Source organism: Pinus tabuliformis, chromosome 4_1, assembly GCF_031772625.1.
Source record: "Pinus tabuliformis cultivar Carrire ecotype Pingquan chromosome 4_1, CPIR1, whole genome shotgun sequence".
Taxonomy (NCBI): Eukaryota; Viridiplantae; Streptophyta; class Pinopsida; order Pinales; family Pinaceae; genus Pinus; species Pinus tabuliformis.
Window position 1 is genome coordinate 823,423,788 of NC_142303.1, and position 24,564 is coordinate 823,448,351.

The 24,564-nt window shown below is 39.4% G+C and overlaps 1 protein-coding gene across 1 annotated transcript in view; it reads right to left on the reverse strand.

Annotated features, from left to right (window-relative positions):
- Positions 1–13,673: 13,673 nt before the first annotated feature.
- LOC149178769 (large ribosomal subunit protein mL54-like) overlaps positions 13,674–24,564 on the reverse strand; it is a 28,392-nt gene continuing 17,501 nt past the window's right edge. Inside the window, exon 2 of the mRNA XM_089420424.1 lies at positions 13,674–13,915. The gene's annotated coding sequence lies outside the window, so the exon portion shown is untranslated. The remainder of the gene's footprint in view (positions 13,916–24,564) is intronic.

The following is a 24,564-nucleotide window of genomic DNA, read 5'->3' on the forward strand; positions in this document are numbered from 1 at the left end:
ACCGAGGCCCATGGAGACCGCGCAAGGCATACACTAGCAGTTAGGAAGTTTGGATCGGAAAATGGAGGCCATTTCTGATGCGCGATTGGGCAAAACCCCTCGAAATGGAAAGGCCCCAAGCGATTGGTCACAAGGAAAGCCGAAAACCGTGGGAAAAGCGCTAAAGCGAAAGGCGGGTCCCGCGCTCCAAAACCGGCGAAATATCAGAGGCATTTTGGGCGGTAAGCGGAATTGTCAGGAGACCCAACGATTCCATACAACGAACGACGCGTGTCTGGCGGATGAGAGAGAAAACCGCCTCTCATCACGGGCTAACGTCTGAGCAAGTCAACCACGCGATATGAGCGATAACCGTAGGATCTGGAGGCCCCAAATCTAACGGCGGAGGTTGCGCCCGATGGGAAACCAGATCTGGAGGGAGAATTAAGCGACGGCATATAAAAGTATGAAGTCCGATTTGACCGCTGAGCTAGTGAATGAATCATTACACAGAGTAACCGAAATACCAAACCGTTTGAGGAAGAGTTGGCGCAGTTCGTGAGAGGACAAGTGGCCACTTCCCTGTGAGACGTTACACAATGGCGATGACGCAAAGGCAGGGAACTCCAAGTGAACAGCAGCAGGCGATCCAAAGGGGTGGAAGAGTAAACGAACAGTCATGAGACGTATTGGCTTTAAGCCATGAACAAATAGAGAAAAGACAAGCGAGACAGAAGAGGAGAGGGAAGCACTGCCAGAAAGAAGAGAACACTGAAAAAGGAGACAGAAGCAGACGCAAAGAGCCGAGCTGACCCGTAGAGCTGAGGCAGCATCGAGCAGACAAAAGGCTTGAGAGGTTCCAGCAATCCCTGTGAAGATATCTGTCGGGAACTAAGTACCAGATTAGACTCATCCCATCAAGACCAGTTGAGGTCGAGACTTGGTAAGGAAGAGTCTATGCACTCTAGTGGCTTGGGGGATCCACGAACCACCCTACTAAGCATCATCTGTTTCAAAAGACTCAATTGGAGCTCCTCATTGTAAAGACTCTGCTTTAAGACACAATAAAAGAAGGCCACCATTGAAAGCTGGACCGAAGACGTAGCCGAGGAGGATTGGGTGAACTCCTTATTAATTTGTTGTGTTCTTGTATTTGCTTACTGTGTTTCTCTTACTGTTTTCCATTTTCAAGTGTCTGTGTATTTTGCAATCTTATCGATCCGTTGCCTAAGATAACATAGACACACACCAGCACATGAGTCTGTAATACTTTCATTCATTAATTAATTAACTATGGTCACTCACGAGTGATTTTCAGATCAAGTTATCCAATGGATAAAGCTTTACGAATAGATGGAAGTGGTGCCAACAATGTGAATGCTCAATGATTAGGGAGTTTTAAGAAAAACTTTGGTAGCATAACAATAGTAAACCTTCTCTTCCTCAAATTTTATGCCGTGGTTATTATTTATAGGCCTTATTCATGCTCCATTACAACTAGTTCTTGGTGGGAATGGAAACCATTCAAATTGTAGCTTCTTATGCATGAGGAGACCACAGTGTTGGAAGAAATTGTCATTGATGTCAAAGGGTAAATGGGCCATTGAGATAACGCACTTTTTTGATGATATGCATGCAAAATTCAATGAATTTGGGTAGACCACTCTAGATTGGTATCCCTAGTCATGTCATTTTCCTTGATAAGTGGTACACCTCATGGGTCATATTGGTTGGATAGATATTCAAGTTTGAAGTTCAATGCCCTAAATGAATGGACGTGTATCCAGTTCATGCCCTAAGAAACCATGGTCTAAAATTTCAATGTCGCCCCTAGAAAAAGGTCTAAATTGTAATTCAATTTTCCCCAATTCCATGTGTTCAAGTCAGCTTATATTACAAACAGTCAAGATGAAAATGACTAATTAATTATTAAACAAATTCAATTTGGATCCAGTAATAATTTTTTTTTAAGTGCATTTTTTATGATTTAAGGACCAAGTGGGCCTTAAAATAGGCCTCCCTCCAAAGTGTATAAATAAAAATAGCTTTGGGAATTTAAAGCAAGCAATTCAAAGCATCTGTTTGAGTATATAACATCTATAAACTCGTTGGAGTAGACTGGGGCCAAAAAGAAGGTGAAATTCGGTGGCATAAAGAGCAGAGGCTAGTGGTAAAGAAGTTGAGTTCGAAAAGTTTTTTTGGTTTTCATTTTATCTTTTCTTTCTATGTAAATCGGGCCAAACTGAATTTTTGAAGTGTTTTTGAGGACAGTATTTTTGAGGCAAGGCTCATATATCAGGATTGTTAAAGGGATGAATTCAAGACAGTGTAGGCCATAGGAGACTAGGTCCAAATTAGGCCTATATCAACGATAGGAAGTGGGTCATATTATGTTTGTAAGAGGGACGAGTTTAGGCTTGATCTAACCGTAGAGGTAGGGTTACTTGAGGCAGAGTTTAAGTAGCAGTTTGGGGATATTTTGGGCCACTATCAAGAGGCAAAGTAAGGTTTGTTTTAGGCCTCAATGAAGGGCAAACTAGGAGCTGGTAAAGGGAAGAGTTAAAAGATATTCAAAGTTAGGTTAAGTTGCAATCCAAGAGAAGAATTACATGGAATACTAGAAGTTAAATCTTAGCATTCCTCTGAAGCAATACACTGAGCAAGATCAAGTTTTAATCCTCTACTATGGTATGACGTAGCCTCTTCTAATTGATATAAAATTTTAGGTATAAGCCAAATCTTTCTTTTGTTAAATTATTGAGGTAGAAGTTAAGTAGGATATATTGAAAATATTGAGATCTAAGAGACAACAATGGAGTGATTTGTTAATCATAAAATGTTATTGTAAGTTATTCTTTATCCCTAGGACTAAAGCCCACATTTACTTCTTGAGTTAATATCTAGAATTGATATTGAGCTAATATGGAAAGTTGAAGTAAATTTACTCAGCATAGAACATACCTAAAATTAACATGGTATCGGCGCTGAGGTGAAGACAAAGCCCAAGCAAGAGTGAAAGAGCAATCACCGAAGACATTTGGAAAGGACAAAAAGGCTCAATCGGTTCCTCATCCCTCTTCAAATTCACCAAGGGTGAAGTCGAAGCAAAGAAGATTATCAGAGTGACGTAACAGAAGCATCTGGTGGCCTACCTACAAGTCACTTCAATGGGAAGTTCAGATCTAAGAATGGAAGGAAAGGCGGATGCCTTGCTTGCAATAAGTTTGGCCATTATGCGAGGAAGTGTCCAAATAGAAGGGACACATCACTTGATGATGATTACAATCATTCCAGGGGCATCTTCAATGATCAAAAGAATGTCAAATACAATGGCAAAGGAATAAAAGGAATGCAAGTCATCAAGGAAATGGCCAACTCTTCAAAGAAAGCAAGGAACTCAAGGTATGAAGAATCAAATGTTGTTTCTGATAAGTTAAAGGAGTATTATCTTATATTGGCCCTCTCCACTACTTCTCCTCTAGACTCTTTGGGAATCTGGCTTATTGATAGCAGTGCTTCAAGGTACTCCATCATATACAAGGAAGCTCTCTCTAATTTGATAAAGAGGGAGACAGTCGTGGAGATTATTCTTGGAGTCGGTGCCACCTATCCCAGAAAGGGTGTAGGGAATGCTACCGTTCAATTGAATGAGAGTAGCACGATTCATATACAAGAAGTTCTTTATGCACCTGATCTCAAGAAGAACCCGCTGTCCATTTCGACAATGGAAGTCAAATATTTCAAGGTGGCATTCATCGATGGAAAGGTACGTGTTTGAAAATGGAATTTTCAACATGCTTTTACTCATGGGTTCAGGGTTGGCAATTTGTATCAAGTTGCAGGAAGTCCATTAGGGACCATGTTGTGTGACACATCTCTTCAATGGCACCAAAGGTCTGCTCATCTTCATTGTAAGACCCTACCGGATGTGAGACAGATGGTGATAGGGATGCCTGAATTCAAGAAGAACATGAAGGTACATGCCCGAGATGTACCAAAGGAAATCTTACAAAAGGGACAATTCCCTCATGTAATAGCAAGACCTCAGATGTGGAACAACCCGAGGGGTTTGGGATTCATGATCGGGAATCTCATTTATGCAAGTGAAGGAAAGCTCTCTATGATTTAAAGCAAGCACCCCGAGCTTGGTATGAGAGGATTGACTGCTATCTGATGAAGCTGAGATTCACTAGGAGTGAAGCCGATCTAAACCATTGCTTTAAGGTTGTGGATGATAGACCTCTCATACTAGTACCTTATGTGGACGATCTATTTTTGGCAAGTACAGACCCTCTCATTTACAAAAGTAAGGAGTTGGATTCCGGATTTGGAATGGTGAACTACAAGCCCGTGACTACCTCGATGAAGCCTAACTTTAAGAAGTTATGCAGTAGTGAGGTCGAACCTGATTTGGGAAATGCCTTTGAGTTTCATAAACTCATTCTAGCATTGATGTTCTTGGTGAACTCTCGTTCGAATATATGTTTTGCAGTGAGCATGTTGAGCTCATATATGGTTGAGCCTCACTGGATTGGTGCCAAGAATCTTTTGAGATATCTTCGGGGCACAATCTCTCATGGATTGAGATACACTGCCGAAAATGTGAAGCTGCATGATTATTCTAATCCTAATTAGGCAGGTAGTGTGGAGGATCGCAAGAGCACTTCTGGGTGTTGGTTCTCTTTGAGTTCTTCTTTGATATCCTGGATGAGCAGGAAGCAGAAGTTGGTTGCTTTGAGCACTGCTAAGGCCGAATACCTAGTTACAAGTACGACCTTGTGTGAAGCTGCCTAGTTGAGGAAGCTCTTCAGTGACATGTTTGGACACGTGTTGGATACCATCGTGATCTTCTGTGACAACCAGAGGGGGATTCGATTGTAAGGAATCTCGTGTTCTATGATTGCTCTAAGCATATAGACATCAGGTACCACTTTATCTGGGATATGGTACATCGAGGAGCAAGAAAGCTCCATCTCATTGGGACTGATGTGCAGGTCGCCAATATTTTGTCGAAGCCCCTGGGAAAGGTCAAATTCTTGACTTTCCGAGAACAACTAGGAATCGTGGATAGACTCTCTCCTAGGGGTCCTATATGATATGGACATTGAGCTCTGGGAGCTCCGAGGGGCTTGGGGGTACATCTTGGAGCGATGAGCAACCATAGGGTGAGTGGTTCAGCATTCCCCTAGTGGTTTGCTACGTAGGCAAGATAAGTGGTTCATCTTTCTCTTGTTGAGACACAGTCATAGGGTGAGTGGTTTAACTTTCCCCTAGTGATTTGTTGTGTACAGGGTGAGTGGTTCAGCCGTCCCCTGGGATACCCCTGGCGACATGTAGGTAGGATGAGTGGTTCATCCTTCTGCTGCGACATCCTACCCATGCAATCTGAGACTCATGGGAAGTACCTCTCATCTGGCCATTGAGTAGGGAAATGAGGATAGGGACCATAGTAGTACCAATGGACACATCGTGTAACTAACGTACTCCCTATGCTAGGATGATATTGATCTGGGATCAATTGGAACTAACTTCGAGTCAGTAAGAGTGATATAAGTCACTCTCTTTTGGAACTAACTTCGGGTCAGTAAGAGTGACATAACTCACTCTCTTTTGGAACTGATTTCGAATTAGTAAGAGTGGTATGACACACTCTCTTTATTGGAACTGACTTCAGGTCAGTAAAAGTGGTATGAGACACTCTTTTATATGGCACTGAATTCGGGTTAGTAGAGGATGGTATGATACATTCTCGATCACTTCTTCTTCATAGTACAACAGAGTAGAGCAGTGCAAGGCACTGATGGCAAAGATAGTGCAGTCTGGAAGATGGATTAGCAAATAGAGTTCTCCCTAGTTGAGAGGGAGTGTTAAAATTGGCAACTAGGGCCAAACTCCATGTGAGTCTTCTTATTTATGGCAGCTGATATTTTTCTTGGATTCATCTCATCAAGAGGTGTAGGATTGATCTAAAGATCATCTGATTCCGACATGTATTCAGAGAGATATGAATTTATTTGTGTTATGCGACAATTTGTCAAGGTCGGCTAGCAACCAAATTACCCCCACTTGTCCTCCACGTTTTAGCATAAATAGAGGTGGCCTTCAAGTCACTTTCACACACACACTCTTGTGATCTCTCTTCATTCTGTTTTGGGTTTGATGAAAAAGTGCAACACAATGATGGGGGTAGCACAATGATGGGTGCAACACTGTGATGGGTGCAGCATGGTGACGGAATCACCTTGGAGAATCAATTGAAGCAGTATGCCTTCACGTGAGTTCAGATCAGCTACCTCATGTGTTAATTTCTTAGTGAATCTCTGCTCTTATTTTGACAAGTCAAAATGTTGACTTCTACTGTATGTGTACTATCTCTCTCTCTCTGCTGAACTATTGAAGAACATAAGATGAATTGATCAAAGGGTTTCCCCACATTGGGGTTTGTCCCTGGCTGGAACCACATCTTGTGTCCTCTTGTCTTAGCTTGTTTTCTGCGGTTTATGTTTATGTTCTATCTACATTTTACTATCATGCTAAATGTGATTGCTAATCTGGAATTGATATTGAGCATAGAACATACCTAAAATTAACACATTTCCTAATACTACATGCATGTATGTATATATATATATATATATATATACAATCCATTAATCACCTAGAAATGTTGATTTTGATTCTAAGTTGTAATCTAACAAGGCAACTTTTTGGCATTTTTCCGGGCAAGTTGTCAGTCGATTTTGACTGAAATTTGGTTAAAAATTGGGAAAATCATAGTTTTAAGTTCTCAAGTCTATAAAATCTCCCATAGGTTTTCCAGGGTCCTAAATCCATTTATGCATTCAAAAATACAATTTAAACCACTGAACATCATGATTTCACGAAGAATAATATCACCAGATTCCAGCCAAAAAAACTAGAAAGTCAGCTCGTGAGACTGTCTTATTTCAATAATTTGCCCGAAAAGGAGAAACAGAGTATTGTTACCATTGTTCAGATAATTAAACCCCACCTACGAGTTGTCGTAGCAGAGCTTACATAAGCTTGCAAATGACTGCTTGTAGCATTTGTTAATTTCTCAACAAGAAAGGTGGAAATTTCACACAATCCTTACCCCTGATCAAGTGCATGTAATTCCTGAACTTGATAAATTCAAAAGGGAAAAACATTGACCAAAATAACATATGCGTATACTATACCAACAGAATCAGAACAGCTAATTTTTCAAACCGATCAAAATTAACCTCATATAGGTCTGTGGTTAAGTATTTGCAATTCCATAGACTTCCAAGGCCATCACAAACCAGATTTTGAAAGTATTTGAGTTACAAAGAATGGTGCCCAATTAAGACACGCTCATATTGTTAATGTGGGTTAACAAATTGAACGGATATGTGAACAATCAAACATCCAGTTCACATAAGAATCCGAAAAGGGATTGTGACAAACTGAAATAATCCACCTACTCTCACAAAAATAACCTATCTTTGACCTTTTCGTAAAGCCGCGACTATAGAAATATTCAGAAAAACACATACCTGCTTTTTTTTGACAGATGAAATAAACGAAAGGGTGAAGTTTAGTTTCTCTTACGCAGATAAAATAGAAATCCATTCACTTAAAACATGTGATTTAGTTCTCCGTTGTTCTTCAGATTCCTGAATATAACATATTTATTTGAGAAAGTCCATTTGCTGCAACTTTAATCAGAAATCTACAATGGTGAATCTTTCCCCTGGCATTTTTAATACCAAACTGTTACAGACATAAAACTCTAATCTTCAATTCCTAAAGCAAACAACTTCATACTGATATTGTACCCTTTCGATCACAAATGCAGTCGCAACATTTAAGGCCGTGATGTACTCTGAACAAGTCAATAAAATACGCATTTGAGAAACAACTATGCTTGTATTCTTTGCTACCATTCAGGTCAAGATCTGTCAAATTCATCTAGAACATATTTTTATGGCCGTAAGGCACAGATAGCCTCCAAACTGCAATCACAAATATAAAGATAGGGCCATAGCAGAGAGACTTCTGGAAAAAATATTTTAGAGGTTGATTATCATATTTGACTCTGGCCTATTTATGGTTAAATCCTAACTGGTCAGAATGTGCATGTCTGATCTTAAAGTTCATTTAACACCAGCCCCCAGCACTCATATTACTTCTCAAATGCGTATCCAGATGCATTTGAAGTGCCTCCCGTTGTAACGTGTAACTTAAAAGTACTCCTGAAAAAATTTATGGCTTTCTGCATTTTTGTCGGTCTTGACTTTCCTTTGTTCCCTAAAGGTCTCCTTTTGTTCATAAGCCTTATTATTCTTTGTTGCCTAAAGGTCTCCTTTTTTTCATAAGCCTTATTATTACAACTTGATGCATTTACTCTGAGTTAATTATTTTCACCTGAGCTATCAAATTTACATTTATTCCTTCCATATGTCAACTGTTGTTTACCCATTCCAAAGTCCCTTTAACCTTATACTAAGCCAGCATACCTTATTCCTTGTCCATCTCTCAAATCATAATTTCCAATATTATAAAATGTCTCATTAACCAAAAATAAATTATTACCCTAAGTCCCTAATAACTTTAATAACTCTCAACTCTCAACTCCATGTGATACTATAATTAATTTTTTTTAGCACGTAGAGTATTTGAAAGGATTATTAAGCAGAGAAATTAAAGTTCTTTATAATATCTCTCCAAAACCTAAGAATCATTGTTAACTAAGTAATGCAACCGTGATCTTAATTCTCCACGTTTTTAATAATTTTGAATAATCCTCCATGAGATGATTGGAATCAAAAAGTTCATATATCGTTATACTAGAATTAAAAACAGTAGTAACTGCTAAGTGCCCATTCTAATTGAAACAAAAATATTATCTCATAGGTTTAATACTCCTCAACCAATTGGACTAAGATTATTATTATGCAAGTGTAGTTAGCGTACCATAAATTGTGTACATGCCATCATCTCACCACTAATTCTCATTATTCTCTCGGTTCTAAGAACAACGATTCAAAACATGAATCTATATTTCATTTAAGAGGCACATATCATAATTATTGACCCTTCACTTATTTTGGTTAAAATTATCACTAGACTTCATGATATCCAAATTGTGTGTATTATAGAGAAAATTCTACTTGTATATGTTGCAACAGGTATCCCTATCTTTGTCAAGCACTTTTGTCATTTGCACTTGGTTTTCTTTCAATCGTAGCTACAATTTATAAAAGTTGCAATAGATATTCTCATCTTTGTCAAGCAATCTTGTCATTTGCACTTGGTTTTCTTTCAGTCACTACTAGTTTTACAAGTGTTGTGGTTTATAAGTGTAAAACACCATCCAGTCCAAAAAGTTAGCTGAACCAGTTGTTGCCGATTTTGATAGGCATTTAGCTAGTTCTTTGTTGGCAAGTGCTCCCATTGGGTCAAACGTACTAGTCTATGCCAGGCTTACTAGTGACGCCATCAACAACTGAGAGTAAGCATCCCTTTGGTTTCCTTGGAAAGGAAAAGTGATTTTATAAACAAAAGTCTTCCTTTGACCATTAATAAAAATAGAGTTTTGACATGGATGGCGTTTTATACAAATAATAAAAAAAAGTTTGAATTAATGATGTAATCTTCACATTTTCCATGGCCGACGTTATTTATAACTAAATAATATATCCCGAAGTTTATTTAGTGTCAACCTAGTCAATTCAATGTAGCCCCATAACTCATCCTCGAAGAAAGCACCATACCTCTTTAGTTGTGCATAAATACACGACTCCTATTTCAATTCTAACACATTGTGGTCATACATTCATTCAATCTTGTACAAGTGATTTAACCTAAGGGCAGCTTGAAGCATTGTGCACTCTTGTTCTTGGTTTTATCTATCTTAAGCTTGGGTTATTTCTCTCTCTAGTGCACTTGTGTGCCACTCCTGGTTGCCCAAGAGTGTTTATCCCTTTCTTCATTAAAAATTTTGGGTTGGTTTTCATTTCATTCAATTATTTTGTGAACATTCGTGAATCTCCACAAAGCATCAAAGCAAGTGTGAAACTCCCCCACTCAATTCATTAGCTGATCCCAAAAGACCTTTTGCTAGTGGCATTGCTCAAGCTCACTAACCACTACAGAAATAAAGTTTTCTATAATTATTTTTTGGGAATTTCAAAACCTTCACTCAAGGTTAGCACCTCCTCCTAGGGTTATGACCCTCCTTCTGAGGACCAGCACTCTCTTCCTCCTTTTTTTCTACGGCAATAGCACATTGCAATTTTTTTTGGAAAATACTAGTACCTTTCTTTTATTGGGTCCATAAAGGTGAGTTGAACCTATGGGACTCATCTTACAGTGCATTTTTGACTGTGCACTCTACATATTGGTCCTCCTCCACTCCACAAAAATGAGTCATTGAATTTGGAGCATATGTCAAAATATCGACAATTCCTTTTTTATTATCAATGATATCACAATGGAGGAAACGTGATCATTGGTGACAACTCAACACTACTAGTTTCACAATGTGGAGATGTCATTATTGACATCGCTAAGTTTGGAGAAGCCTTTCATGTTTCCAGGAGTTGGTCCCAATCCATTTTTTACTTACTGCATCACCTCACAGCAACAAAAAGGTAGAATTCTGGCCAAATCAATGTGTTATTAAAAGACAAAGATGATGGTTTTAAAGCTGTGGCCTCGTGATTATGATGAACCCAATCATTTGTACCACTTAGGGAAGCCTCCTCAATACAAAAAGGATATGTTCTTTTGTAGCCAATGCTAACAACATCAACATGTTATGGCATCAATGTTTTGGACATACAAACTTTCTGTCCTTGTGACATATGAGTCATGTGTACATGGCTAAAGATTTTCCACGAATTGAACCATACACGGGGGGAACACCATAAAGAATCATTTCTTAAGGAATTAACCAAGTGAGCCCCTCAACCACTTGAGTTGCTTCACATGACATTATGGGCTTATGACTATGACCACTCCTATTAGGGGAGCTAAGTGCTTCCTGACTTTCACTGATGATTTCTCTTGCTTCCTTTGGTTATATATTCTGTTACACAGGAACTGCTCCTAAAAGTTGGGAAACCCGTTCCAATGGTTCCCATGCTCCCGGGAGCTTTGGAACTGTATGGGAACGTTCCCTTTTCAGCGGGAGCTGCAATGAGAGCTTGGGAAAATTTTTGGAGTTCTCGCGTTCCCTGGGGTTGGGGACTACAAAGGCTGTAGAGAAATATGCTGAACTGCCCACAAAACATGAGCCTAAGTTGAAACCTTCACAGGAAAAAAGGCCAAAGACATCCTGAACAACAATACCCTTAATTGAGAAACTGGAGCAATCTCTTGATGGGTTGAGGAAGTGTGTGGCACCTCGATGTAAGGGCAATATCTAGGATGTCATGCTGATGAGTATTTCTTTTGTTGTTTATGTATATATATGGCAGAAGATTGCATTGTATGTGGCAGTCAATGCTTAAACATTAGATGTTATATACTTTTTCTCTTAAGAATAACTAGAAAAACATATGTAAAATTGTTCCTTTGTATTTTTAAGCCAGATTATTTCAAAGACTCGTCATGTGTCATAATGAACTTAACATTTTAATATTTTATATATATATATATATATATATATATATACAAGGGAGAGACTCAGAGAGAGAGACACCCAAAGAATATATTTATATATAAGAGAGATTATATATTTATTATTTATATATTTAAATTGATTTTAATATTTGAATATTTTGATTCAATATTAATTTTGATTATTATATAAATTATATAATTAGAAAAAATATTTTTAATTTTTATATTTTTAATTTTTTTATTACATAATATTACCACTCCCGATTAGCCGTTTCATGTAAATTTTGGGGAAACCTCTAGTCGTTTCCGACACCCATACCCAAGTTCCCAATGTTCCCACGTTCCAAGTTCCCAATGTTCCCACGTTCCAAAAACTCATGCAACATAGGTTATATACCATTCAATCCAAAAATGAAGTTTTTGGGAAATTTACGCAATTTAGATTAATACTGGAAAATCAAAGCAAGGAAAAACTGAAGTATATCGAGACCAATCATGAAGGAGAATACATCAATGATGATTTCCAAACATTTTTCAAATTTAACGGTATCTTTGGGCAAAGGACTACTCCAAAGTAAAATGAAGTAGCTAATCGATAGAATTGAGTTATTATGGAAAGGCTAACTATAAGTTGCACTCTAAGCATATGGAGATCCCTCTCTGGGGTGAAGCAATTGCTTGTACAACACACATCATCAATCAAACAACTACTCGTGTTGTTCAAGGTATGCCTCCCTATGACAAATGGTATGGAAACAAACTTTCGAAAAAATGGAAAATCCCAACTCTATAACAAAATAGATACCTGCAAACCCTGCGAACCAGTCACTTCCGAGTGTACTAGCAATATCAACAAGGCAATCAGATATCTGAAGCATTAAACGGCAGGATCTATAGAGTTAAGCTCAGCTTGATACATTAAATAAGCTGTAGACAACAAGAAGTAAAGTATCTAGTACGTGATTAGATCTATCTTGTATGATTTCTCTGGAGAGTAAAAGAAATATCTGAGATTATCTTATCCCAAGCAGGAAATACGACCATTTAATTTCCTCAGATGCAAAAGAAGTCAGTATTGTACATTGAGTAAAGAGAACACATTGGGTCTCTTAGCCTACCACTGCAAATATGACATTAAAGGAACCATGTAGAGTCCAGTCCCTTTAGTGCAGAGAAGCCCTAAAGAACCAATGGTTTTGCATCAGCTTCTGCCATCTAGAGTGCCCCATGCGCAACTGTACCTGTTTTTGAAATCCTTGGCTTCTTTTTTCTGAATTTTCCAAACCATGCTTGGCTGTTTTAAGTTGACTTTATTCCTAATTGGGCCTAGGGTAGGCTCATTTACCTTCAGATGCTTTCGTGACATACTCCACACAAGCTCATCTGCATATTCCTTGTTTGCCCTACATGGCATCACTGAGGTTATGGGTCTAGCATTTTACAGAGGCAAGCCTAGTTGGTTTTTGGTTAGCCATACAGGTTTTCCAAATACCATATGCATGTATGCAGGGCATAGCGTAAGGTGATTTTCCTTTCAGACATTTTCGGGACTTACTCCACACAAGCTAACCATGCAATTCCCTGTTTACCTTACATGACACAAATCAAGTCATGGATTTAACAGATGCACCTAGTTGGTTGTTTAGTAGACATACTAGTTTTCCTAATACTGCATGCGTGTGTATATATATATAGATAGATAGTAGTATACAAGTTTTCATAATATATATATATATATATATATATTAATTACAGGTGTGTAATCCATTAATCACCTAAAAATGCAGATTTTGATTTTAAGTGGTAGTCTATCAAGGCGACTTTTTGGTACTTTTCTGAGCAAGTTTTCAGTCGATTTTGCCCAAAATTTGGTTAGAAATTGGGAAAATCATAGTTTTAAGTTGTCAAGTCGATACAATTTCCCATAGATTTTACAGGGTGCTAAATCTGTTTCTGCATTCAAAAATGAAATTTAATTCTTGAAATTTAAACAACGGAACATCATGATCTCACGAAGAATCATGTCACCAGATTCCAGCCAAAAAAGCTAAAAAAGAATCATGTCACCAGATTCCAGCCAAAAATGCTAAAAAATGAGCTCGTTAGATTGCGCCTTACTTTAATAATTTGCCCCAAAAGGAGAAATACAGCATTATTACCATTGTTCCCATAATTGAACCCATCACCTAGGAGTTTTTGTAGCACAGCTTACATAAGCTTGCAAATGACCACTTGTAAAGTTGTAGCACTTGTTAATATCTTAACAAGAAAGGCAGACATTTCCACATAAGCCTTACCCATGAACAAGTGCATGTAATTCATGAACCTGATAAATTCAAAAGAACAAAACATTAACCAAACATAACATATAGGTATACTATACCAAAAGAATCAGAACAGCAAATTCTTAAAACCGATGAAAAATAACCTCATATAGGTCTGTGGTTAAGTATTTTGAAATTTTCAATTCCATAGACTTCCAAGGCCATCACAAACCAGATTTTGAAAGCATTTGAGTTATAAAGAATGATGCCCCAATTAAGGCACCCATATTGTTAATGTGTGTTAACAAATTGAACGGATATTTAAACAATCAAAACATCCAGTTCACATAAGAATCCGAAAAGCGATCGTGACAAACTGAAATAATCCACCTACTCTCACAAAAAAACCTATCTTTGACCTTTTTGAGAAGTGGCAACTATAGAAATATTCAGAAAAACAGATGCTTTTTTTTACAGATGAAATAAAAGAAAGGGGAAAGTTTAGTTTCTCTTAAGCAGATAAAATAGAAATCCATTCACTTAAAACATGTGATTTATTTCTCCATTGTTCTTCAGATTCCTGAATAAAACATATTTATTTGAGAAAGTCCATTTGTTGCAACTTTAAACAGAAACAAAAAATGGTGAATCTTTCCCCTGGTTTTTTTAATACCAAACTGTTACAGACATATAAAACTCAATCTTCAATTCCTAAAGCAAACAGCTTCATAATGATATTGTACCCTTTGGCTCAGAAATACAGCCGCAATATTTAATGCCATGATGTACTCTGAACCAGGGTTGCGGAGGAATGCCCCCCCCCCCCGAATCTGCTCCCAGAGCGCGCTCCGCTCGAGAGCGGATAGGGAGCGACCTCGGGAGCGCGCTCCCTTAAAAAAATTGTGCTCCCTGTTTTTAAGGGAGCAGTCGGGAGCGGTCGCTCCCTGACCACTCCCTTTCGCTCCCGCCGGCAAAAATCCGCACAACAAACAAGCGGCAGACAAGGAGGTGAGGGGAAAAAAGATAAAAGGCCCTCCTCCCCTCTCATTATTTACCATTTGCAAAGTGAGAGAGCAAGGGAGGATGGCTTTTGGAATTGGATGCTTGGAGGTTGAGTTGAGGAGGGTGATTAAGGGAGCTTGAGGAGCTTGCAAGGGAGATTGGAGCTTGGGATTGAAGACCAAAGAGGTAGGATCTACACTCTAATCTAGCATTTGTGTTTTTTATATGTTCATTGCTAAATGAAAATGTTCTCTTCTCTCTTTCCCATTCCCATTCCTCCATTTTATTGCAGGCTCAAAACTTCAAACATCATGGCTATATGGCTTGGCATTCTCTTGTTGTTGGTTCCTTTTTTTGTTATTATGGTGTTGGAGAGTAGAAAAAGGAGGGTTGATCATGATGAAGAGGATGAAGAAGTGGGTTTTAGTGGATTTGATGAAAACCCTAGAGAGGAGGAGTACCTTGGTGAGGAGGAAGAGGAGAGTGGAGATGAGGGCACAAAAACCAAACCAGACCAAACCCCATTGTGGAAATATGTTTCTAGGCCTGAAGGAGGGAAAGGGGGTGGAACCACTAAATTTACATGCCTCCTTTGCCTAAACACTTACACAAGGTTCATAGTCATACACCTGTGCCAAAAGGCACCTCTGTGGCAAAAGGCCATGGGATGGAGGTAAACAAATAGGAATCAGAGCTTGTTTAAGTGTGTCAGCAACACAAAGAGCCAAATACATAAGGGAAGAGGAGAAAGCCCAATACAGATCTAAAAGATCAAAGGGTGTCTTTGAACCTAGCCCACAATCACATGCACAAAGAACTCCATCAACATCCTCCCAGGGCAGTGGATATGGAGGCATAGGAACAAACATCTCTTTAAGGTGTAGAACCATATCAGATTTCCTTTACGAAGGATGTAGGAATGATATGGATTCAAAAATTTACTAGTTTCTCTATGCATGTGCGATAGCATTCAATGTTCTTCGCTCACCTTATTGGCGTGAAATGGTTTTTGCCATTAATGATGCCCCCAAAGGATACAAGAGCCCTGGGTATGACAAGGCTAGAACCGTGGGACTTGATCATGAAAAAACAAAAATAGCACATTCTTTGAGTAAAATGACAAATTCTTGGAATGAGCATGGGGTGTCCATTGTATCTAATGTATGGATAAATGTAAAAGGCAAGCCATTGATAAGCGTTCTTACTGTGTCTATTAATGGTACAATCTTCCTTTCAGCATATGATTACTCAGAAAAGCTCAAGATCACCATTGACATTGCAAAACCATTACTTGAAACAATTGAACGTATTGGACCATACAATGTCATCCAAGTCATCAATGATAATGATTCTAATTGTAAGGCAGCGGGAGCAATTATTGAGGATAGATACCCCAACATAGTTTGGTTTGGGTGTTTGGTTCACACAATGAACCTTTTGATGCATGATATATTAAGAACAAAAGCCATCAATACAAATGGATTGGTGATTTGTACAAAAGAGGCAAAAAAATGATAAAATTTATTACAAATCATAGCAACAATACCCATGGGCTTTTCCACAATCACTCAAGATTGGAAATGTTGAAGATTACGAAGACTAGATTTGCTAGCTATTACCTCACCTCCAGGCGCCTTTTGAAGGTAAGAGAATCATTGGCTAGCATGGTATCAAGTCAACACTGGCAGGTATTAAAGGACGGGGCTCCAACCACAATTGACAAGCAAGGTCTTGAACAGGTGGAGGAGACCGCTCTTGATGGTCTGTTTTGGGCACGTGTGAGGGAAGTTTTGCAATTCACCAAGCCCATTTATAGCATGATTCGTTTTGCAGATATAGATAAACCAATGATTGGGGAGGTGTAAGAGCAAATGGATAGCATGTTGGGGCAAATAAAAGGTATTGTACAGGAAAATGATCCCAAGTTGTATACAATGATTCACAATTGTGTGTGTGCACGATGGAATAAACTTAATGTTCCACTACATGCCTTGGTGTATATCCTTATGCCAAAATACTACTTTCCATCTTGGTTGGGCCAACTTGCACCTGGGGGTGGGGTTAGGATCAAACCCCATATAGATCCAAAGGTATCTAAAGGATATGTGGAAGCATTAGACAAGTTGGTCCCTGACAAGGAGGAGTGTGCTAATCTCCGCCTTGAATTAGGCAGATACTTCAATTGCACTGGTTCGCTTGGTTCTTTGCATGCAATGGAAGATAGAGACAGATTTGATGCTTTCACATGGTAGGAAGCATATGGCGACCAAGGACTTTTGCCAAAATTGGCAAAAAAAAGTGCTCCACAAGTTGTAAATACTTCTTCTGCAAAGAGGTGTTGGAGCACCTATAACCTCATCCATAATGTGAGAAGAAACAGACTCAATGAAAATCAAGCAGAAAGCTTGGTTTATGTGCACCACAACTTGAGGTTGTTGAGTCATTATTGTGATCAAGCTTATGAGGATACATCATATAAAACTTGGAACAACAACCTAGAGGACGATAATTTGGAGGATGGCACTATACATCTAGAAGAATTGGAAGCAAAACTTTTGAAAGATGATGATGAAGCAACAACAGCCATGCCACCCCCACCATCCAATAGTAGTGCTTGAGTTCCAACAAATGTTCCTTTGATGTCGCCGCCTCCATCTACATTCTCACGTGGAGGACATGTGCCTTATGGTTCTAGTCCTGTGATTATGCGAGAGGAGACTCCTAAAAGACCACCACGACCTGCTCAGAAATTAGACATTTCTTGTGGCAAAAGGCTCAAGCATTAGCAATAGATAATAAATTTACTTGTCTTTTCTAATTTCTAGTAGTTTTTACAACTGTCGACTCTCTCATATTTATTATGATATTTTTTGTAAACAATATATGACAATTTAAGATTGAAGTTGGCAATTATAACTCATTGGTAATGAATTATGAATATGATGCTTCGTGAAAGTTGAAAGTTGTTTCATTTCATTTCTTTTCATGTTAGAATTTTTTATAATTTTGGTGATCAATGATGATAAATGTTATGGATTGAATTTTGAAAGCTTGAAACTATAAGATTGATGAATCATGAGACTCGATATGTTGTATGTTACTAACTTGTGGACGTGGTTGATGAAGATTATAACTTCTAGATAATTGATATTATATGCTTTAGTCTATGTTTTATGATTTTATATCTAATTCATCATTCTACATGCTTTAGTTGACATATATGCATCAAATATATAAAAATTCGCTCCCGAACCGGGAGCTTTTGAAAATGTTGCTCCCTGCTCCCGCTCCCAAGTAACCTTGGGTTTACCAAATATTAGCATACTTTCATTCAAAGTATTACTGGACAAGATAAGTTGTCGGATTGGGAATGCCTTTGGAGCGACTTCACTCGGGAGGAGCGAAGGCTCACTCTAGTTGAGACTTCTAGAAACAATGGAAAGGGTGAGAAGGAAGAGGAGAATCTTGCTCTCACAGGTAAAGCCAAAGGGAAGAACGAGAAATCAGAAGAATGACAAGAAGAAGAAGGATTTAAGTAAGATCAAGTGCTTCTATTGCCATGAGTTTGGACACTTTGCTTCTAAGTGTCCTAACTAGAAGAAGAAGAAGTCGATTAAGGAGCATGTAGCTGCATCGACTAAGGTAGATGAGTTTGCCTCTTAGTTCAAGAAGAATTTCTCTTTGATAGCTTGCATGGCAAGCTCCGTGGGGAGCAGCACGTGATATATTGATTCATGAGCCTCTTTCCATATGACTGGGAACAGGGAGTGTTTTAGCCAGTCAGATGAGAAGGATATGCAGGTGAATATTGAGCTTAGAGATAATGGCAAGTATGCTACCAAGGGAGTTGGTACTGTTAGCTTAGAGAGGCAGTCAGGTAATACTCTTGCTCTCAAAGATGTTCTCCATGTTCCAGGGCTAAAGAAGAACCTAGTTTCAATAGTTGTTCTTGAGGATAAAGGATATGATGTCATCTTCAGTAGAGGCAAGGCCTACCTCAAGCATCTAACTTCAGGAGTAGTGAAGCAAATAGGTGTGAGGGTGAAGAATCTCTACAAGTTGCAGGTAGAGACAAATGCAGTCTTGAGCAGCAAGGCATGATGTGCATATGTTGGTGAACTTTAGCACAGGAACATGGGACACTTGCATCATGGAGCGTTGAAGATTCTTCAGCAGATTGCCACAAGATTACCAGCAAGAGGCCTTGACAAGAGTGGAGTGTGCAAGGGTTGTACACTTGGCAAATATGCCAAGTCTTCTTTCCATGGTCATGATAGCAAAGCCAAAGGGATTTTAAAGCTAGTGCATTCAACTGTGTGCAGGCCCTTTTCTTCTCCATCACTGATGAAGGTATTATGTTACTTTCATTGATGAATTTTCTCGGAAAACTTGGATTTATTTTATGAAAAAGAAAGATGAGGTCGTAGACAGCTTCATGGAATTTAAGGCCTTGGTAGAGAAGCAAATCGAGAAGAATCAAGGCAGTGGGAAGTGACAATCGTGGAGAATATATCTCCAATGCCTTCAAGGAGTTTTGTGCAAAGGAAGGTATTAGGAGAGAGTTGATAGCAATGTTCCACCAAGGTTCCGGGACGAGGGGGCGAGGGAGCGAGGGGGCGAGGGAGCGAGGGGGCGCGGGAGCGGCCTATGCAAAAGCTCCCTACCATTTTTTAGGAAACGTGGGGGAGCGTCAGGGTCTTAAAAATTTATAAATATAAAAATATAATTTATTAATTGAGTCCACTATGACAATTTGGTTTGAATTGAAAAGCTGCAAAGCATGATCATTGATATGAATATCATTTGACATTATCCAAATTTATAATATCATATAAAATAATAAATTTAAAATTCTAATTCAGCTTGGTCAAATTCTAATTTAGATTTTGGTCAGACAGAGGGAGAGCTTCAGCTTGATAAGGTAGCCACTGAATTTTGTGAAAAGGTAAATGGACAGATCAGGAACACTGTATTGGCAGTAGAAGGGGCAACTATAATTGGTTGTCCAGCTGTATTGGATCCAACAGCTAGAAAGTTTGTTATATCATATATAATATAGACAGTACACCATATGCTGAAAGAAGAGTTTTAGTTCCAAGAGAGATGAGAAGATCACATGAAAGAGTTTCTGACAGTTTACTATCAAATGACATTGACTGCAGGATGACCATCTGCAAACCAACTTGGGTGACCAACGATGGCATGGATAATTTGTCTACCTTATTAGAGCAATGCCATGCAGTTCAAACTTCAAACTAGCAGTGTATTTCAGGGGTGAAAATAATTTTCAGACCTAAGAATTCAAGCTGAGCAACTGTGGTCTGTGTAAATTTTGTAACTGTATAAATTCATATATAACGACAGTTCCTGAGATTTCTTGCTGCCCATAGTATTTTTTCATGCTTGCAGTAAACGCATGTTAGTCTATAGTCCACCCAATTATTTCCCACATGACATAGGTGCTGCTTCCATAGTTTGTATGTCAAATGTCATGCAAAGTAAAAACACAAACTGAATGTCTCATATTCTTTGCCTATCACTCCAGTTATCTCCCCACTGTAATCCAGCCATCACTTGAGAAAAAAAGGAGAAGTTTTAAAAGGGAAAATTCATGTACGTGCTATATGGTCCAACAAATTTCCATGATACTGACCCTCTAAAATAACGCTTGTTGAAACCAAAAGACAGCACGTTATCCCCATACAGAACATGAGTAGCTTTGTACCACTTTAGGTCTATTAAATCATAAACTATAAGCAAGGCCATTTTTTTGGGAGCGTGGGGAAACGTCCCCTCAGGGAAGGGAAACGTTTCCCTGGCACGTCCCCCTGAGTTTCCTCCATTTTGGGAGCGTGGGGATACGTCCCCTACTCGTCCCCAAGTCCCCGGAGCGCGGGGGAGCGAGGAAACTAGACCCCTAAGGGGGGGGGCGAGTCCCCGAGGAACACTGGTTGATAGCACCTCACAACCCTCAACAGAATGGGGTGGCTGAGAGGAAGAACAGGAGTATTGTTGGAGTGGCCAAGGCTATGTTGCATGATCAGGAGCTACCTAGGTTCTTGTGGGCAGAAGCATGCAACACTGCAATATTTCTGCAGAACAGGAGTCCACACAGGGTGCTTGGACGAGCTACACCAGAGGAGGCTTTCACAAGCAAGAAGCATGATGTTTCACACTTCAAGATATTTGGCACAAAGATCTACTGTCATGTGTCCAACGATAGTAGGAAGAAGCTTGATCCCATAGAAGAAAGGGGAATTTTCGTGGGATATAGTGAGACATCTCAGGCATACAGGGTGTATCTTCCAGGACTTAGGAAGATGGTTCTCAGGAGAGATATGAGATTCCACGAGGGTCAGGCTCTGAGAGTTTCCTTATAGCGTGAGCAGATTGCAGTACTTGAGGAGGAGCTACCCGCTACCAAATAGGAGTCACAGCCAGCACCTTAGAGTCAGCCACAGCCACAGTCTAGTGGCAAGAGGGTAACGCAGTAGGATTTGCAGCAGTATGAGGAGGAGAAACTAGGCCGAGAGCAGACAGATCAGCGAGAGCCACCCACCGCAGGGAGGAAGAAGGCCAAGTGTGCCGAGAGATTGATTCAAGAGGCTCAGGAGCAGGTTGAGACTTCTAGCACCATGTTTAGGCAAAGTAAACAGCCACAGAGGTACACAGGTTATATGGCATTGATGACAGAGTTGGTGGACATTAAGCCTTCTTTTAAGGAGGCAGCTTCTTAGCAAGTTTGGCAAGATGCCATGGTGGAGGATTATTCCTCTATCATGAAGAATGATGTCTAGCAGATTCTTCCACGACCAGAGAGGAAATCTGTAGTTGGATCGAGATGGGTGTACAAGGTGAAGCATGGAGCAGATGGGACTGTGGAGAAGTTCAAGGCCAAGTTTGTGGCCAAGGGCTTCTCATAGATTGAGGGCATAGACTATGAGGAGACTTTTGCCCCAGTAGCACGGTATTCATCCATCAGGACTATTCTGGCACTTGCAGCACAGATGGGGTGGAAGATCCACCAGATGGATGTGAAGACAGCCTTCCTCAATGGAGTTGTTAAGGAGGAGATCTATATGCAGCAGCCAGAGAGGTTTAAGCAATTTAGCAAAGACACACGTGTGCAAGTTGAAGAGAGCTCTTTATGGGCTCAAGTAGGCTCTGAGAGCATGGTACATTCGGATTGATAGCTACCTTTGAGGATTGGGCTTCACTAAGAGTGAGGCGAATGACAACTTGTACTACATTATGGTTGGAGGGCTTCCTCTCATTCTAGTTCTCTATGTCGACAACCTTATACTAACTAGAGATGAGAGCTCGATCCAAGATTGCAAGGAGGACCTTGCAAGAGAGTTTGAGATGAAGGATATCGAGCTTACGCCCTATTTCCTTGGCTTGGAGGCTTGGCAGGGCGATCATAAGATCCCTGTGGGATAGGGGAAAGTACACTACACAGATTCTCCAGAGATTTCATATGCAGGATTACAGGTCCATGGCCATGCCTCTAGTCAAATCTGGGCTGCTTAGTTACCAAAACACTCATGTGCCCTAGCTTCTGTCATAAATGCTATAGAAAATCAAGAGAAAATCGCAAAATATTAAGAAGAACATGATTCCATTGTAATAATCACAACAACACAAACATGATAACACACTAATAAACATACACCTTTGCGTCAATGGTGCATAGCACCAAATATTAGAAGAGAATATCATGCAATGTGATGTGTTTCTTGCTGTAAATGAGCTCAAATGAGTGTGTCTTTATACACTTAACACATAAAATGCAATACACGAATGGACTTAGGCTGACATGTAAGTCATAATAATAGGATCCACAATAACCATAATGAAGCCACACCAAGAGTACATTGGGCTCCAAATAAATTTTGCATCGCCAAAACAAGTGAGATTAGCGACAACACTTTTTGCTAAATACAACTCAGGTAGATATAGATGTCAGTAAGGACATCAGTGGGCAACCTCTATCTACAAAACTCATATTCCAAGAACTTTGAAGTGGCAGAGATCAAATCTTCAATAAACCCAGAGTATTCGGAAAAGTATTCTATCTTTCTGAATTGTTTAGGTATGTACGTGTGAAATGAAAAATATTAAAAAGAAACAGGAACCATCAGTGCGTTACAGTGATGAGAGGGACTGGGTGCCTAAACACCAGTAGGCGGAGGTTGTCAAACTTAACAAAATTATATGGAAATAGGGCAAGGTTATAATAATCACCATACCTAAACATCAGCAACTTGATGCCCAGTATTAAAGAGGTAAGATAGAGGAGATTTTGTAGTCATAAAAGCAATTCCAAGATGCCACAAGATAGGCATATCCAACACTATTGAGGTAAGATAGAGGAGATTTTGTGTTAAAATTGGCAACTAGGGCCAAACTTCATGTGGGTCATCTTATTCATGGCTGATAATATGTTCATTAGATTCTTCTCGTCGAGAGGTGTAGGATTGATCTAAAGATCATCCGATTCCAATAAGTAATTTATTTTGATTATGGAATTATTATCAAGCCGACCTACAACTCATGTAGGCTCAGAAGCCCAACAGTCGCATCTATTCAAACATCAACAGTTGTGTATAAATACAGGAGGACTTTTCCTCATTTGCACTCACTCATCTCATCACATCTCTCTCTACTGCGCAGAAAAGAGTCTCATCTGGACCATCAAACCTCCTCATCTGAACTGCACTATAGATTCATATGAACCTCCTCTGAAGGCTGCAACTTTTGGTGGTGGAATCAAGTCGATCCGACAAACGGTTTGCGAGATATCGACTACCCTAGTTTGAAGGAAGCTGCTGAAATTGAAGCTCCAACTGCAGAAGTGAATTTTGACTTGCGTGGACCAGAAGATCTCCTCATCTGAACTGCGTTGTAGGTTCATCTGAACCTCTTCTGAAGGCTGCAACTTTTGGTGGTGGAATCAAGCCGATCCGACAGTCGGTTTGTGAGATATCGACTGCCCTAGTTTTGATCATGAAGCTGCTAACGCTGATGCTACTGATCTAGGGCTTGCTACTGCTGATATAAATCAGATTTATTGTACTATTTCTCTCTGCTGAATTATTGAAGATAAAAGAAGATTTGATCAAAGGGTTTCCCCACACATTGTGGGGTTTGTCCCTGGCTAGCCGCCACATCTTGTGTCTCTTGTCTTGGCTTGTTTTCTGTCGATCGTTTAATGTTCTATCTGCACTTTACTTTATGTACATGTAATTGCTAATCTGTGGAATATAATAAGAAAAAGAAGTAAACTGTTATAATAATAGAACATACCATAACTTAACATGGTATTAGAGCCGAGGTGAAGACAAAGCCCGAGCAAGAGCAAGAGAAATCACCGAAGAGAAGATTGGCAAGGCTATCCTAAAAGAACTATGGGGTCCTCAACACTCTTTCCTGCTGAAGACAAGCTCCGTGAGAAAGCTGACTATTACGGATGGAAGATGTCTATCAATCTAACCCTAGAAGATCAAGGGGTGTTGGACCATGTAAGAGGCAATATTGTTGAGCCTCCATCAAATGCATCCGTTGTTGCCTGGAACAAATGGAAAAATGGAGAATTCAAAACAAAGAAGATCATCCGGGACTCTATTAACAAGCACTTGGTGGCCTACATCTCTGAATTGGACACATCCAAGGAAATCTACGATAGACTGGTGAGTTTATTTAAAGTCAA